We start from the raw sequence: 13960 nt of genomic DNA, 5'->3' as shown, positions 1-13960 counted from the left end.
CGCTGCCTGCACCGTTCGCTTCTGAGTCCGACTGGCTGGCAGGCAGTGAAGGAGGACGCTGGGGGACGAAGAATCGCTGGATATGAGAGAGGTGAGGGCAGGGGAGGGACGGAAAAATCGCTGCACGTCGATGGGAGGGCAGGGGAGAGGCGGAGAATCACTGGAAATAATGGGAGGGAAGGGCAGGGGAGAGAGAATTGCTGGAAATCAATGGGATGGGAGGGAAGGGCAGGGGAGAGAGAATTGCTGGACATGGGAAGGGCGGGGAGAGAGAATTGCTGGACATGGGATGGGAGGGAAGGGCAAGGGAGAGAGAATTGCTGGACATGGGAAGGGCAGGGGAGAGAGAATTGCTGGACATGGGATGGGAGGGAAGGGCAAGGGAGAGAGAATTGCTGGACATAGGATGGGATGGAGGGAAGGGCAAGGGAGAGAGAATTGCTGGACATGGGATGGGAGGGAAGGGCAGGGGAGAGAGAATTGCTGGACATGGGATGGGAGGGAAGGACAGGGGAGAGAGAATTGCTGGACATGGGAAGGGCAGGGGAGAGAGAATTGCTGGACATTGATGGGAGGGCAGGGATGAGATAATTGCTGGACATGGAGGGGAGGGCAGGGAAGATAGAATTTCTGGACATGGAGGGGAGAGAGGAGAATCGCTGGAAGGGGAGGGGAGGACAGGGAAGAGAGAATTTCTGGACATGGAGGGGAGAGAGGAGAATCGCTGGACGGGGAGGGGAGGACAGGGAAGAGAGAATTTCTGGACATGGAGGGGAGAGAGGAGAATCGCTGGATGGGGAGGGGAGGACAGGGAAGAGAGAATTTCTGGACATGGAGGGGAGAAAGGAGAATCGCTGGATGGGGAGGGGGAGGACAGGGAAGAGAGAATTTCTGGACATGGAGGGGAGAGAGGAGAATCGCTGGACGGGGAGGGGAGGACAGGGAAGAGAGAATTGCTGGACATGGAGGGGAGAGAGGAGAATCGCTGGAGAGGGAGGGGAGGACAGGGAAGAGAGAATTGCTGGACATGGATGAGAGGGGAGAGAGGAGAAATGCTAGAAATGGATGGAGAGGAGAGCAGGAGATAGAGAATTGCTGGACATGGATGGATGGAGGAGTTGGCTAGGAGAGAGGAGAAATGCTGACTTGGATGGAGGAGAGGGGAGAGAGAATTATTGCTTGATATGGATACAGAGGAGGGAAGAGAGATGAGAAATGCTGGACATGGATGGAGGGGAAGAGAGAGGAGAAGTGCTGGACATGAATGGAGGGGAGGAAAGAAAAAAGAAGATGCACATGGATGGAGATGAGGGAAAGGGAAGAGGAGAAAAACTGCACATGGATGGAGAAAATAGGCAAAAGCTAGATCCATCTTATACCTCCTCCAGTCAATTCCATGGAGGAGGACCCAGCTTTTACTTATGGATGCAGGGCAACAAAAGAAGAAGAAAGGAGGAAAGTAAAGAAATAAATGGAAAGAAAGCCCTGGAAACGGAGTTAAGAGAACAGATAGAGAGCAGCAGAATCAGAGACTGGGACCAATATGGATAGAAAAACAAAGTCACCAGACAACAAAGGTAGAAAAAAATCATTTTATTTTCATTTTAGTGTTTGGAATTTGTCTTATTTTGCACTGGGTATACTGGAGCTGTAACAGCTTACAGAAATTATTTATAATGAAAAAAAAATCACATTATTTTTTCTCCTATACTAGTATAATATTTTCAATGATGTCTGTTTATATGCGCCATGGCTGGTATAAGGGGTGTGGCTAATGTGGGTGTGGCTATAATAGGGGCGGTGCCATGTGTGGTGACCCCGCCCACAATGAGTACCGGCACCTTTTTTTCTACAAAAAAAAGCACTGAGTACATTCCAGCAATAATTGATATGTACAATGGAAATGATTCTATAAAGGTTGACCAAATTTGGGTGCTATAATGCAGGCACTGAATTCAAATTCTATAGTGGCATCTAGATGTCCAGATTCTATTATAGAATGGAGAATAGCATTTGCATACCAACATTCAGGCACTATCACACTTATGCCAGCTAAAAGGCAGGTGTAAATGTTAGCACGTAAATGTTGCACTTCAGCACAAAGGGCTAGATCCTATATTTGACACCTACAACATTGGCACCAAAAAACCCCAACATAAGTGATATTCTATAAGCTGTACCTAAAATTTGGAACGGGTTATAGAATTAACACTTAAGTAGAAAGGTCATCCGTAAATTTAGAATCCACTAAAAGTATATACAAATGGACATGGAATCATGTCAAAAAATGAAAACCAAAAAATCAAAATGATGACTCACTAAACTTCAGAAATATACTCAAGATGGGTATTTAGTTAAAGGATAGAAAAAGCCTCAAAGAGCTCCAAATCAACAGATCTGTAGAGCTTAAATCGATCACAGAGATCTACTCTTCATCGTCGGCTTCAAAACCTTCCTAGTCCTTTTATTTCAAATTGATAAACTGGTAAAACTTTTTAAATACGTCTACTTGTCTGCTGCTGTGTATGCTGAATCACACCATCTCTGTGCAGCGCATTGCATACTTTTCAATATTTGAAGCATCCAACAGTATCCAACAGCATCCAGTGCTCAAAGTGACTCGTGGAGTAGATTGAGATAAGTACTGTTTTCTACCTTTGCTCATGTGGAGGAATAGCCTAGTGGTTAGTGCAGTGGACTTTGATCCTGAGGAACTGAGTTCGATTCCTACTGCAGCTCTTTGTGACTCTGGGCAAGTCACTTAGCCCTCCATTGCCCCTGGTACAAAATAAGTACTTGAATATATGTAAACCGCTTTGAATGTAGTTGCAAAATCCTCAGAAAGGCAGTATATCTGTTATGATTGTGGTCAGAACCCCTCTCAAACTTACCTTTTTCCTGGGGGTCAGCTTCTTAGCTGGCTTCTGTTTCTGTTGTCTGTCCTTTCTGAGCTAGCTATCTCTCTCGGTGCTGGCAGCTTCCAGCAGCATGACTCTAATTGTCTCACTTTACTGCAGTTGTGGGTGGACTGAGTTAGCTCTACCTCTCTTTGGGTGTACTGGCTTCAAGTGCTTCACGGTGCTGCATTGGTGTGGGTTGGGCCTCTACGGGTTTCAGTGTGCTCTCTGTGTTTCAGTGTGCTGCCTGGGTCTAGGGAGTGTGACATCATCAGGGAGGGCCTTGATAAGGAAGTGGTGTTCTTTCCTTCAGAGCCTTTGCAACGGTTGTGTTTGCTTTAGGTAGGGTGGTGCAGTGTGCACTTCTGACTTTGTGTCTAGTTTCCCTGCTTGCTTTTGCTAAGGTCCAGGTCAGTGTTAGTGCAGTGTGCACTGGTGTCTATGTGTTTAGCTTTCCTGCTTTTCTCTCTTGGTTTTGGAAGCATTGCTGTGTGTAGGGCTTTGGAAGCTCTGTTGCTGTTAAAAGTACTTCAGGGTTTGGTGTTGTTAGGAACACTACAGATTTTGCTGTTAGAAGTACTTCTGGTGTTTGTGCTATTGGGAGCATTGCAGTCTTTGCTGTTTGTGTCTGGTGCTTTGGAAGCACTTTTGGTTTATGTGTTTAGCTTCCCTGCTTTTTCCTTGTGGCTCCCCTGTCTTCCCTTTTAGTGCTAGGAGCTCTTCTGGTTGTTTGGTGCATAGGAGCACCTTAGTTAGTTTAGAGTTGTAGAGCACTGCTTGTAGCTTGGTGCTTAGTAGCACCTGTGTTAGCTTTGTGTTTAGTTCCCTGCTCTGCTAGTTTAGGGCGTAGGAAGTCCCTTTGTGGAGCAGGGATTAGGAGCTCCTGTTTAGTATAGGGCTTAGGAAGTCCTTTTGTCAGTTTACTGTTAGGAACACTTCTGCTGGTTTAGGGCTTGGGAGCACTTAGGTCAGTTTAGGTTTAGGAGTACTTCTGTTTCCAGTCCTGGTCCCTGTGTCATCCGGTTTCCGGTAAGTCCTGCCGGCCACTCGAACCCAAGGGCTCAACCCTTGGGGGGGTAGTGGCCAAGCGCAGGTGAAGCTATACGGACCAGTCCAGTGTGTTCCAGTCCTGTGTCCTCCAGTCTGGGGGATTGCAGTCCAGTGTTCCAGTCCTTTGTCCTTCAGTCCGTATGTTCCGACTCGCTGGGCGGTGCCTGCAGTCCTGCCGGTGCCGGTGTGCTTGCCCAGCGTTGGTTGGTGGGTTTTGCCTGCTGCTGTCGCTCCTCGTCAGCAGCCCAAGGGCTCACGTTTGCTCCAGAGCGTGGCCCCGCGGGCTCTGAACCTGACAATATCAAGTCCCATTTCCCTTTCCCTATTTGAGATTCTACATGGAATGTTGCTACTATTGGAGATTCTAGATGGAATGTTGCTACTATTTGAGATTCTACATGGAATGTTGCTATTCCACTAGCAACATTCCATGTAGAAGCCTGCTCTTGCAGATCAGCAATGCGGCCGCGCAGGCTTCTGTTTCTGTGAGTCTGCCGTCCTGCACGTACGTGCAGGACATCAGACTCACAGAAACAGAAGCCTGCGCGGCTGCAGTGGCAGGCTTCTACATGGCATGTTGCTATTGGAGGAGTAGCCTAGTGGTTAGTGCAGCGGACTTTGATCCTGGGGAGCTGAGTTCGATTCCCACTGCAGCTCTTTGTGACTCTGGGCAAGTCACTTAATCCTCCATTGCCCCTGGTACAAAATAAGTACCTGAATATATGTAAACTGCTTTGAATGTAGTTGCAAAAAACCTCAGAAAGGCGGTATATCAAGTCCCATTTCCCTTTTTATTTATTCTTACTGTACACCGCCTTGAGTAAATTCCATAAAAAAGGTGGTAAATAAATCCTAATTAATAAGGGGTCCTTTTACTAAGCCATGGCAAAAAGTGGGCTGCAGTATTGCGAGCACCTCTTTTGGGTGTGCACCGGGCCAGTTTTGACAGTGTCCTAGAAAAAGGGCCTTTTTAAGGGGCCGGAAAATGGACATGCAGCAAAATAAAAACCAGCGCATATCCATTTTTGGCCTGAGACCTTACCGCCACCCATTGACTTAGCGGTAAGGTCTCACATGCTACCTGGGCAGTAGGCATGCAGCGCACACCCACTGCCACTTACCACCAGGTAAGCACTACACAGTAGAAAATATTTTATACCATGTGTTTTTGGCACATGCCAAATTCAGAATTACCACCCGGGGCATGCGGTATCCGGGCAGTAATGCCGATTTGATGCGTGCTAGATGCACTTAGGTCCTTACCTTTGTAAAAGGGCCCCTAAATAAATAATGGCAGTTCATGTAATGGATTGGATCATGTCTCTTATTTAATAGATTGTAATTAAAGAATTGGAACAAGGTGTATGTTTGAAGTTCTGATGTATTAGGAAAAATGTGCTGTGGTTAATTTCAGGTAATGTCGAGCAGGGACTGTCTCTTCATGTTCAGGTGTACAGCGCTGCGTACGTCTTGTAGCGCTATAGAAATGATGAGTAGTAGTAGTAGTAAATGTAAAATTTAAGAAAAGGAATGTTATATTACAAAGAGAAGCGAGGCAATTAGACACACACCTAAGAGACGCATCTCCTGTCTCCTCCTGCATCCAAAGTACGGTCTCATGGAAAGAAACAGCTGTTCACATATATATCTACCTGTATCTACAAATCTAAAAATTATAGAGTGCAGCAGGGGCGTAGCCAGACTTCGGCGGGAGGGGGGTCCAGAGCCCGAAGTGAGGGGGCACATTTTAGCCCACCTCCCCGCCATTGCTGAACCCCCCGCCACCAACTTTGACCCCCCCCCGCCATTGCCGAACCCCCCCCCCACCACCAGCAACTTTGACCCCCCCCCGATGACGACCCTCTGGACCCCCCTCCCGCCGCCAACTCGCCGTCGCCTACCCTTGCTGGCGGGGGACCCCAACCCCCGCCAGCCGAGGTCCTCTTCTTCCTAATCCCACGCAAGGCTTTGTTCTAGTCTGACGTCCGTTCTGTTTCTGTGAGTCTGACGTCCTGCAAGTCTTGCGCGGGATTGGGAAGAAGAGGACCTCGGCTCAGCTGACGAGGGTTGGGGTCCCCGCCAGCAAAGGTAGGCAACGGCGGGTTGGCAGCGGGAGGGGGGTCCAGAGGGTCATTGGCAGGGGAGTCCAGGGGCAAATCTATGGGGGCCCAGGCCCCCATGGCCCCATACTGGCTACGCCACTGGAGCGCTGATAAAATACACAGTTCTTAATATACTGCTAAATAGTTCAGGCTGTATAAGAGTGCTACCTGGTTTGGAAAAGAACAAATATACTTTAGGTTTAATGATTGGTCCTTTAATATGACAGTCAAGAGGAGGAGGGGCTTAGACAACGGCATGTGATGTCAGAGTCCATATAAACCCACGCCATTTTGTATATCATGTTGGATGTTAAAACACGGATCCAACTAAAGAAAGTAAGAGGTTCCTAAGGGGACAAGTAATGAGGTTATGTATGCAAGACTGTGTGGTATAATTGATCCACTTTTTTACAGGCACCAGTTGGTGACTGCGGACCCTGAAGCAGGAGGATGAAACATTGGCCAAAGTCGGGCCGTAGCTAGCTGTCAGAATTTCAGCATACGACTGGGTGGCTGGAAAGCTAAGTCTCTTTTCAAATTATGACACTGAGCAGTAATAGAGAGACATTATAATAAAGATAGGAGGTTTTTTAGCCTATGATGAGTAAGTACATGGGCCTCCCCAAAAGTCAATTTATATTGACAAAGGAGTGTCCCATCATCTGCTTGAGGCTTTTCCTCCGATTAGATAGTAAACCATACAGACAGTGATAGAAATCCTGTATTTGATTAGTTGTTGGAAAAGAACAAAACACTATGACCATTTTTATGAAAAAAATATATCTTAAAAATATGTTTATAGCATAAGGTAGTTCTTTAAGCAGCCACTGGCTTACATAGGATGCAGCAGTAGCCAAGATTATTGTGTACAGTAATTCAAGAATTGTGCTAAAAACTATGTTCCGCTACCCCCCACCCATCCCCCTTTATGATTTTCTGGTTCACGAAGCCACCCTGCAACCTAATAAAATGCCTGCCTTGTAATGAACTGATGGATTCTATCAAAGTAACTGTCCCATTCGACACAGTAATAGCTGGTTACCAGGACTTGGAAATTGGGTACTGTGATAGAATGCTTGTCAGATAACATTTACTGCCACTGGATTCTCATCTAAATGGCTTTATAAAGAAAGAGTCTAAAGCAAAGCAATAGACACACTGTACTTTAGGTTGATGCAAGCTATTTTCTCTCTTGCTAAAACTATTTTCTCATAACATGAAAGTGGAAAAGAAATGAAACACATTGCCTTGTCGCTAAAATTACAATGCAGATTTGAAAGCTGAAAATCTTCTCCTCCACTCAGATCTGGCATGGTCTTAACCAGGAGATGAGAAAACTATGAGGCAAAAGTCATACTAGCCCCTTCCAGTAAGCTCTCTCCTCTTATGTAGCTAATACCTACAGAACTCAATTTCAGTCCGGAGATGAGCTCCCAGCTTAGCCTCTAAGACGATGGATAGCTAAATTAAGTTCATTTTCAGCCAAAGTTAGGGATCCTTTTACTAAGCAGCACTAAAAGGTGGCCTGCAGTAGTGTGGGCGTGTGTTTTTGCCACGCGCTGGGCCATTTTTTTTTTACCGTGCCTGGGAAAAAGGACATTTTTCAGTGGGCCGGGAAATGGATGTGCGCTAAAATGATAAGTAGCACACGCTTCTTTATGGCCTGGGCCCTTACCGCCAGCCATTGACCTAACGGTAAAGGCTTATGCACTACTCACGCAGTGATCATGCAGCGTGTGCCAATATGGCCGCACTGCTGAGTACCGCTGGGAATGCCCTCCGTGATAGAAAACAGAAAATTATTTTCTACCATGGGAACCAGCGCATGCTAGCTTCAGAATGACCACCGGGCGCCCTCCAGCTGCTTTGTAAAAGGGCTCCTAAAGCAGAAAGTTTGCAACTAAAAAAGGGGCTTAAATCTAAATCTAAGCAACCAGATTTGCGCCTGCTATTGAGACGCTAAGAGATGAGCAGTCATTTTAAATGACATGTAAAACATTAATGCTACTTATTTCATTTTGCTCCATTTCCATTTTTTATTTACTTTTCATTTATCAATTTACAAAATTATAATGGCCAAATATCACTAATGAAATAACCAGTTTATGAAAGTAATTTAGTCAAACAAAATCAAATCTCAGGGAGAAAAAGTATATATTCACAAACTGCTATTACTACACCATTTAGGAGAGGCACAAAAAGAAAAAAAACCTAGGAAACACAAGATGATGCCTTTACTGAATGCATTTAGCTGCTGTGACCTGGCTGAGGCCAAATTACGTATGCTAAGAAATTGTAAGGAACTGTATCCGCATTGGAGGAGGGGGCATTTTCAAAGTAACGTTTTACTCAGACCCCTGACGCAGGCGCTTGGTTGCTGAAACACAGACCGTGTCCAGTCCATCTAATAAAGAGTTTTCTTTGATCCCGTTCCTGAAGGTCTACTTGTGCTTCTTGCTTTGTTTTGGTCAGGAATATTGGATGCATCAGGGGCAGAACAACTAAAAGCAAACATACAAAGATTCATACATGTACAAACATAAAACGCAACTTAACATGTAGATGAAAGGGTAGATAAAACATGGAGGAACTCACTCTTAAAACAACACATACAAAGCTTTGTTCTTGTATTAAAGCATAAACAAGGACAAATAAATAAAAGCAACGTTAAAATAACTATCTAAAACATACTTATCTCAGGAACATGCCATCTAAAAAGAATGGGGGAAAGGAGACAGAGAAGCTTACCCAGCTGGTGTAAACAGCAATATTCACCTAGGAGCTCATTTTCAAGAGAGAAAAATGTTCAAAGAATGGCATAAATCTGTATTTGGACGTTTTTCTCACAAAAACATCCAAATTGGTATTTTTCTATGAAGTCTGTCAGAAGTGTGTACAAATCACAAGGGGGCATGATCAGGGTTGTGTTAGGAACACCCAAATCCCACCCTTAACACCTGGACATTTTTCAGCCATAATGGAACAAAACCAAACCATCCAGGACTAAAACTAAGATGTTTTCAGCTAGACCTGTTTTTATAACGAATAAGGCACAAAAAGGTGCCCTAAATGACCACTGAATGGAATCAGGGATGATCTCCCCTTACTCCCCCAGTGGTCACTGACCCTCTCCCACCCCCAAAATGTGAGTAAAACATTACTTACCAGCCTCTACGCCAGCCTCAGAAGTTATACTCGGGTCCATTAGAGCAGCTTGCAGGTCCCTGGTGTAGTCTACTGGTGGGTGCAGTGCACTGCAGACAAGTGGACTTAAACATCATATTGAAAATGCCCCTCCTAGTCTGGTCCAAAAAGCAAAATGAGATAGGCACTGCAGTGAATCATAAAAGATGATATCACAGTCCTTGAAAAGTAATCACACATTTACATGGATAGCAGAGGGCAAATGTGGCCCCCAACTGTAGCACTTGCAGTCTCAATAGTAAAAATTGTCTTCTCTCCTTCTGGGTAGCTCTTGATACATCAGGATGCATACTTACTTTATAATTCATAAGCAACAAATCTTTGATTTTTAAAGAATAGCTTCAAGAGCCATTTCCTTTCAGAGACCAATGCCAAATGAACCAATAATGCAGCAGGTGCCAGCACCTCCATATCCAACTACCCTCTGTGGACTTTTTTTCTTTGTAAACCACTTCGATGCAATTCTGCGACTAGCGGTATATCAAGTTTTGTAAATAAAAATAAATAAATTAAATCCAAACTAGCCATAGATAAACCTTTTTGGTTAGGAACAGATTTCCTTTTCCCAACAGGAAGGTAATACATTTTTGAGGTTGGGGGATAAGAAGCTTTTGGAAACTTTAACACTTCAGATGAGTATCTCTTAAACATATCTTTACAAATTACCAATCCAGGATCACAATCTAAATAAAGCAGTCTATACCATACACTTCTTAAAAATATAACTTTTACAATAAACACAAATTTTACCAATATATTTCTATTGTAATCTTGCCAGAACCATTATTAAATTATGCATTAAGGGGTCCTTTTGCAAAGCCGCAGTAAAAAGTGGCCTGTGTGGGTGTGCCTTTTGGACGTGCACTGAGCCACTTTTTACCACTGCTGAGAAAAAGGCCATTTTTAATGGGCTGAGAAATGGGCGTGCGCTAATATTAAAACTAGTGTGCGCCTATTTACAGCCTGAGCCCTTACCACCAGCCATTGACTTAGTGGTAAGAACTCACACGCTACCCATGCAGTAATCATGCAATGTGAACCAATGTGGCCATGCTGCTGATTACCTCCTGGAACACGCAGCTACACTACTGCAGGCCATTTTTCAGCGCATCTTTGTAAAAGGGCCCTATAGACTAAACCAACGCAAACCTAACTTCCATCTAATTAAAAACATCACTATAAGATCCAGTCAAATCCTTTTTCTCACAACATGGAAAAAACACATCAACAACCACATTCTGGCTATGTCATCTGTTCATAGATGCTGTAAAGCTTAAAAACAATTTTGTCTATATTTGCTGTAACTCCTGTGCAGGAACACTGCCAGATTTTGTGTTGAATTGTCAGTTATTCACTGGCACACTTGTTTAAAACCAATGTTTTGTACTCTACACAGAACCATGTTTTTCCTCTGACGATGTCATCAGGAGTCAAAACGGAACAATATGCTTATCATATACTCTTGGCAACTCCAAAATAGTATCATTGGGGAACACCCACTTCTTTGCATGTACGCTCGCTCCCATGACATTACATCATTCCATTGCACTGACCGCTTAGGAACAGGGATTCCTATAACTATGACAAACTCAGGAACAGGATCAATAATTAAGTCAACCTAATCATGTATTTTTAATAATTTTGCTAAAGAATAATCTTTGTGAAAGAGGGGATGGTGTATTTTTTTCAATTTTTATGTACATAACAGATGATTCATTGTTGATTCTCTTTCTCTGAGGTGGGGATGGGAAGGTGTGAGATATACCTGGTCAAAATAGCCCCGACAAAAAGCTCCAAACACAAAAAGCTCCCGACATAATAGTCCCTGACATAACAGCCACTGTCAAAATGGCCTGCACACAATATAACCCTTGACAAGTTAGCCCCATGACAAAAGGGCCCAATCAGGCTGCCCAGAATATGGGACTGCATTTTTTTCCTAACCTTGCCAAACAGGATAAGGTTAGTAAGACTATGAAAATGAGGACAATATTGTTTTTTTTTTTAATTAGCATGTTGATGGGAGAATAGTTTTTTTAAAATAGCAGAACAGATCATGAATACTAGTTTGTAGCTATAGAATTTTGTTTATTTATATATGCTTTATGCAATTGAATGCTGGTAGGAGTCTTTATCAGTGAAGATTTCAGTTGTAGTTTATTATATTTTTTGTGATGTGTTATTTTTTTCTTAGGGGGGCTATTTTGTCAAGGGTTGTTTTGTGGGAGGGGCCATTTTGTCAAGGGCTATTTTGTTAGGGTATGAAATGTCAAGGGTTATTTTGTTACAAGGCTGTTTTGTCAGGGCTATTATGACTGGGTACCGGTGTGAGGTTATCCTTTTATAATATAGTGGCATTGTCAGAGAGATGAACAATGAAACGACATACAATCCTGTGTGATATATAGCCATAATCCCCAGGATTCTACATATTGCGCCTTTATTTTCACACGGAAATCAAAGTGTCTTCTATAACAATGCACATAACTTCATTTTTAAACTAGCTAATCAGAGCTGATTGTTATCAATTATCAGCACTAATTGGTATTAAGATTCACACGCACAACTCGCTAGGCGTATTCTGTAACATAGTGCAAAGTGATGCATGTGGGAAAGAGGAACCCAAACTATAGCTATGTGATACAAGGTTCCATATTAGGAGTCACAGACCAAGAAAGGGATCTAGGTGTCATTGTTGATGATACGTTGAAACTCTCTGCTCAGTGTGCGGTGGCTGTAGCAACTAAGAAAGCAAATAGAATGTTAGATATTATTAGGAAAGAAATAGAAAACAAAAATGAGGATGTTATAATGTCTTTGTATCGCTCGCTGAAGCTATGATGAGACACATAACAGCTAAACGGTGTGGGAACCCCCTTTGACGAAGCGTTGCGAAACAGGCACCTGTCGGGGTATACAGGCACACCAGTTTGGAAAGTGGAGCACACCAGCTCGTTAAGCTAAGTGTCTTTGGAATATATCTATGCACAGGAGTGAACAGCATAGTATGACAAGTGAATTGTGAACAATTATAACATAGGATGGAGGAGGTTTGAGTCAATGATTAAAGTTTAGCGCACGAGCACAGATTCACCACGGGAGTGATGTGAGAAGGAGCCGTGCAAAGTGGTATGAGACTCTACCTCGTTTGCAATGTATAAGTGTTTCTAGATACATTCTCCTATATTTTTTTTTTGTTAGTTTGAACAGTAATATTGGAGAAAGTAAAAGCCGTTTATTTTTGACAGTATTTCTAGGATAAGCAGCATAAAATGTATTGTACTATTTTGGGATCTTGCCAGGTACTTGTAACCTGGATTGGCCACTGTTGGAAACAGGATGCTGGGCTAGATGGACCTTCGGCTGTCCCAGTATGGCAACGCTTATGTCTTAAGTCACATAGTTGAAAAGGGGGAATGGACATGGGCGGGGCATAAGCTTTTCTAAAATCTATGTGGGTTGTTATCAGTGGCGTAGCCAGACTGCCAATTTTGGGTGGGCCTGAACCCAAAGTGGGTGGGCACAAAATTTTCTCTCTACCCCCCCCCCCCCCCCCCCCCCCCCCAGCAAAATGTAGTCACACTCAGATGCATTTGTCACACAGGGTAAAGTGCTGCTTTTCAGTGCATCAGATTTCAGACAATTTATTTAATAGCCTTAACACCCTTTTCAGTGAGCTTTCAGAGGCCAAAACCTCCTGCCTAAGGTCAGTATAATGCTGTTACGGTATCCTCTCCTGACCTAAGGAAGGAAGTATTGGTCTCTGAAACTTTATTAACACCATATTACTTTATCCTAAATTAAAAATAAAATTATTTTCTTTACCTTTGCTGTATGGCCATTTACTTTTTCTCATTGTGTCGCTCCCAGTCTCTAGATTCTGCTTTCCTTCGTTTTCGCTTAACTCTTCTGTCAGGGTTTCCTGGCCATTTGTCATTTTTCTCTCCTTTTTCTTTGCTTTCTTCAATATTTTTCTGCCTCTCTCTGTGTCCAGATTTAATTCATTCTTACTATCCATTCTTTAATATCCTTCATCTACTTATGGCTTTTCATCTTTTTCTCACCCTTGTTCTCCCCATGCCCCTTCCTCTTATTCTCCAATCTTTCACTACTCCCCCTTTCCCTCCCCATCCTTCCAGTGTCTCCCCTCTCTCTTCCCATCCTTCCAATAGTCTCCCCTCTTTCTTTCTGCATCCTTCCATCCAGTGTCACCTCTTTCTCCCTACCCTTCCATCCAGCATCTTCCCTCTTTCTCTCCCCATCCTTCCATTTTCCCTCTTTCTCTGCCATCCTCCCATCTGTTTTCCCTTTCTCTCCACATCCTTCCATTTTCCCTCTTTCTCTGCCATCCTCCCATCTGTTTTCCCTCTTTCTCTCCCCATCCTGCCATCTGTTTTCCCTCTTTCTCTTCCCATCCTTCCGTTTCCCCTCTTTCTCTGCCATCCTCCCGTCTGTTTTCCCTCTTTGTCTGCCATCCTCCCGTCTGTTTTCCCTCTTTCTCTCCCTATCCTTCCGTTTTCCCTCTTTCTCTCCCCATCCTTCCATCTGTTTTCCCTCTTTCTCTCCCCATCCTCCCAACTGTTTTCCCTCTTTCTCTCCCCATCCTTCCGTTTTCCCTCTTTCTTTGTCATCCTCCCATCTGTTTTCCCTCTTTCTCTCCCCATCCTTCCGTTTCCCCTCTTTCTCTGCCATCCTCCCATCTGTTTT

The sequence above is a fragment of the Microcaecilia unicolor genome, chromosome 2 (assembly GCF_901765095.1).
Source record: "Microcaecilia unicolor chromosome 2, aMicUni1.1, whole genome shotgun sequence".
NCBI classification, from domain to species: domain Eukaryota; kingdom Metazoa; phylum Chordata; class Amphibia; order Gymnophiona; family Siphonopidae; genus Microcaecilia; species Microcaecilia unicolor.
The sequence above is the reverse complement of the archived record's forward strand: the minus strand, read 5'-3'. Positions refer to the sequence as shown.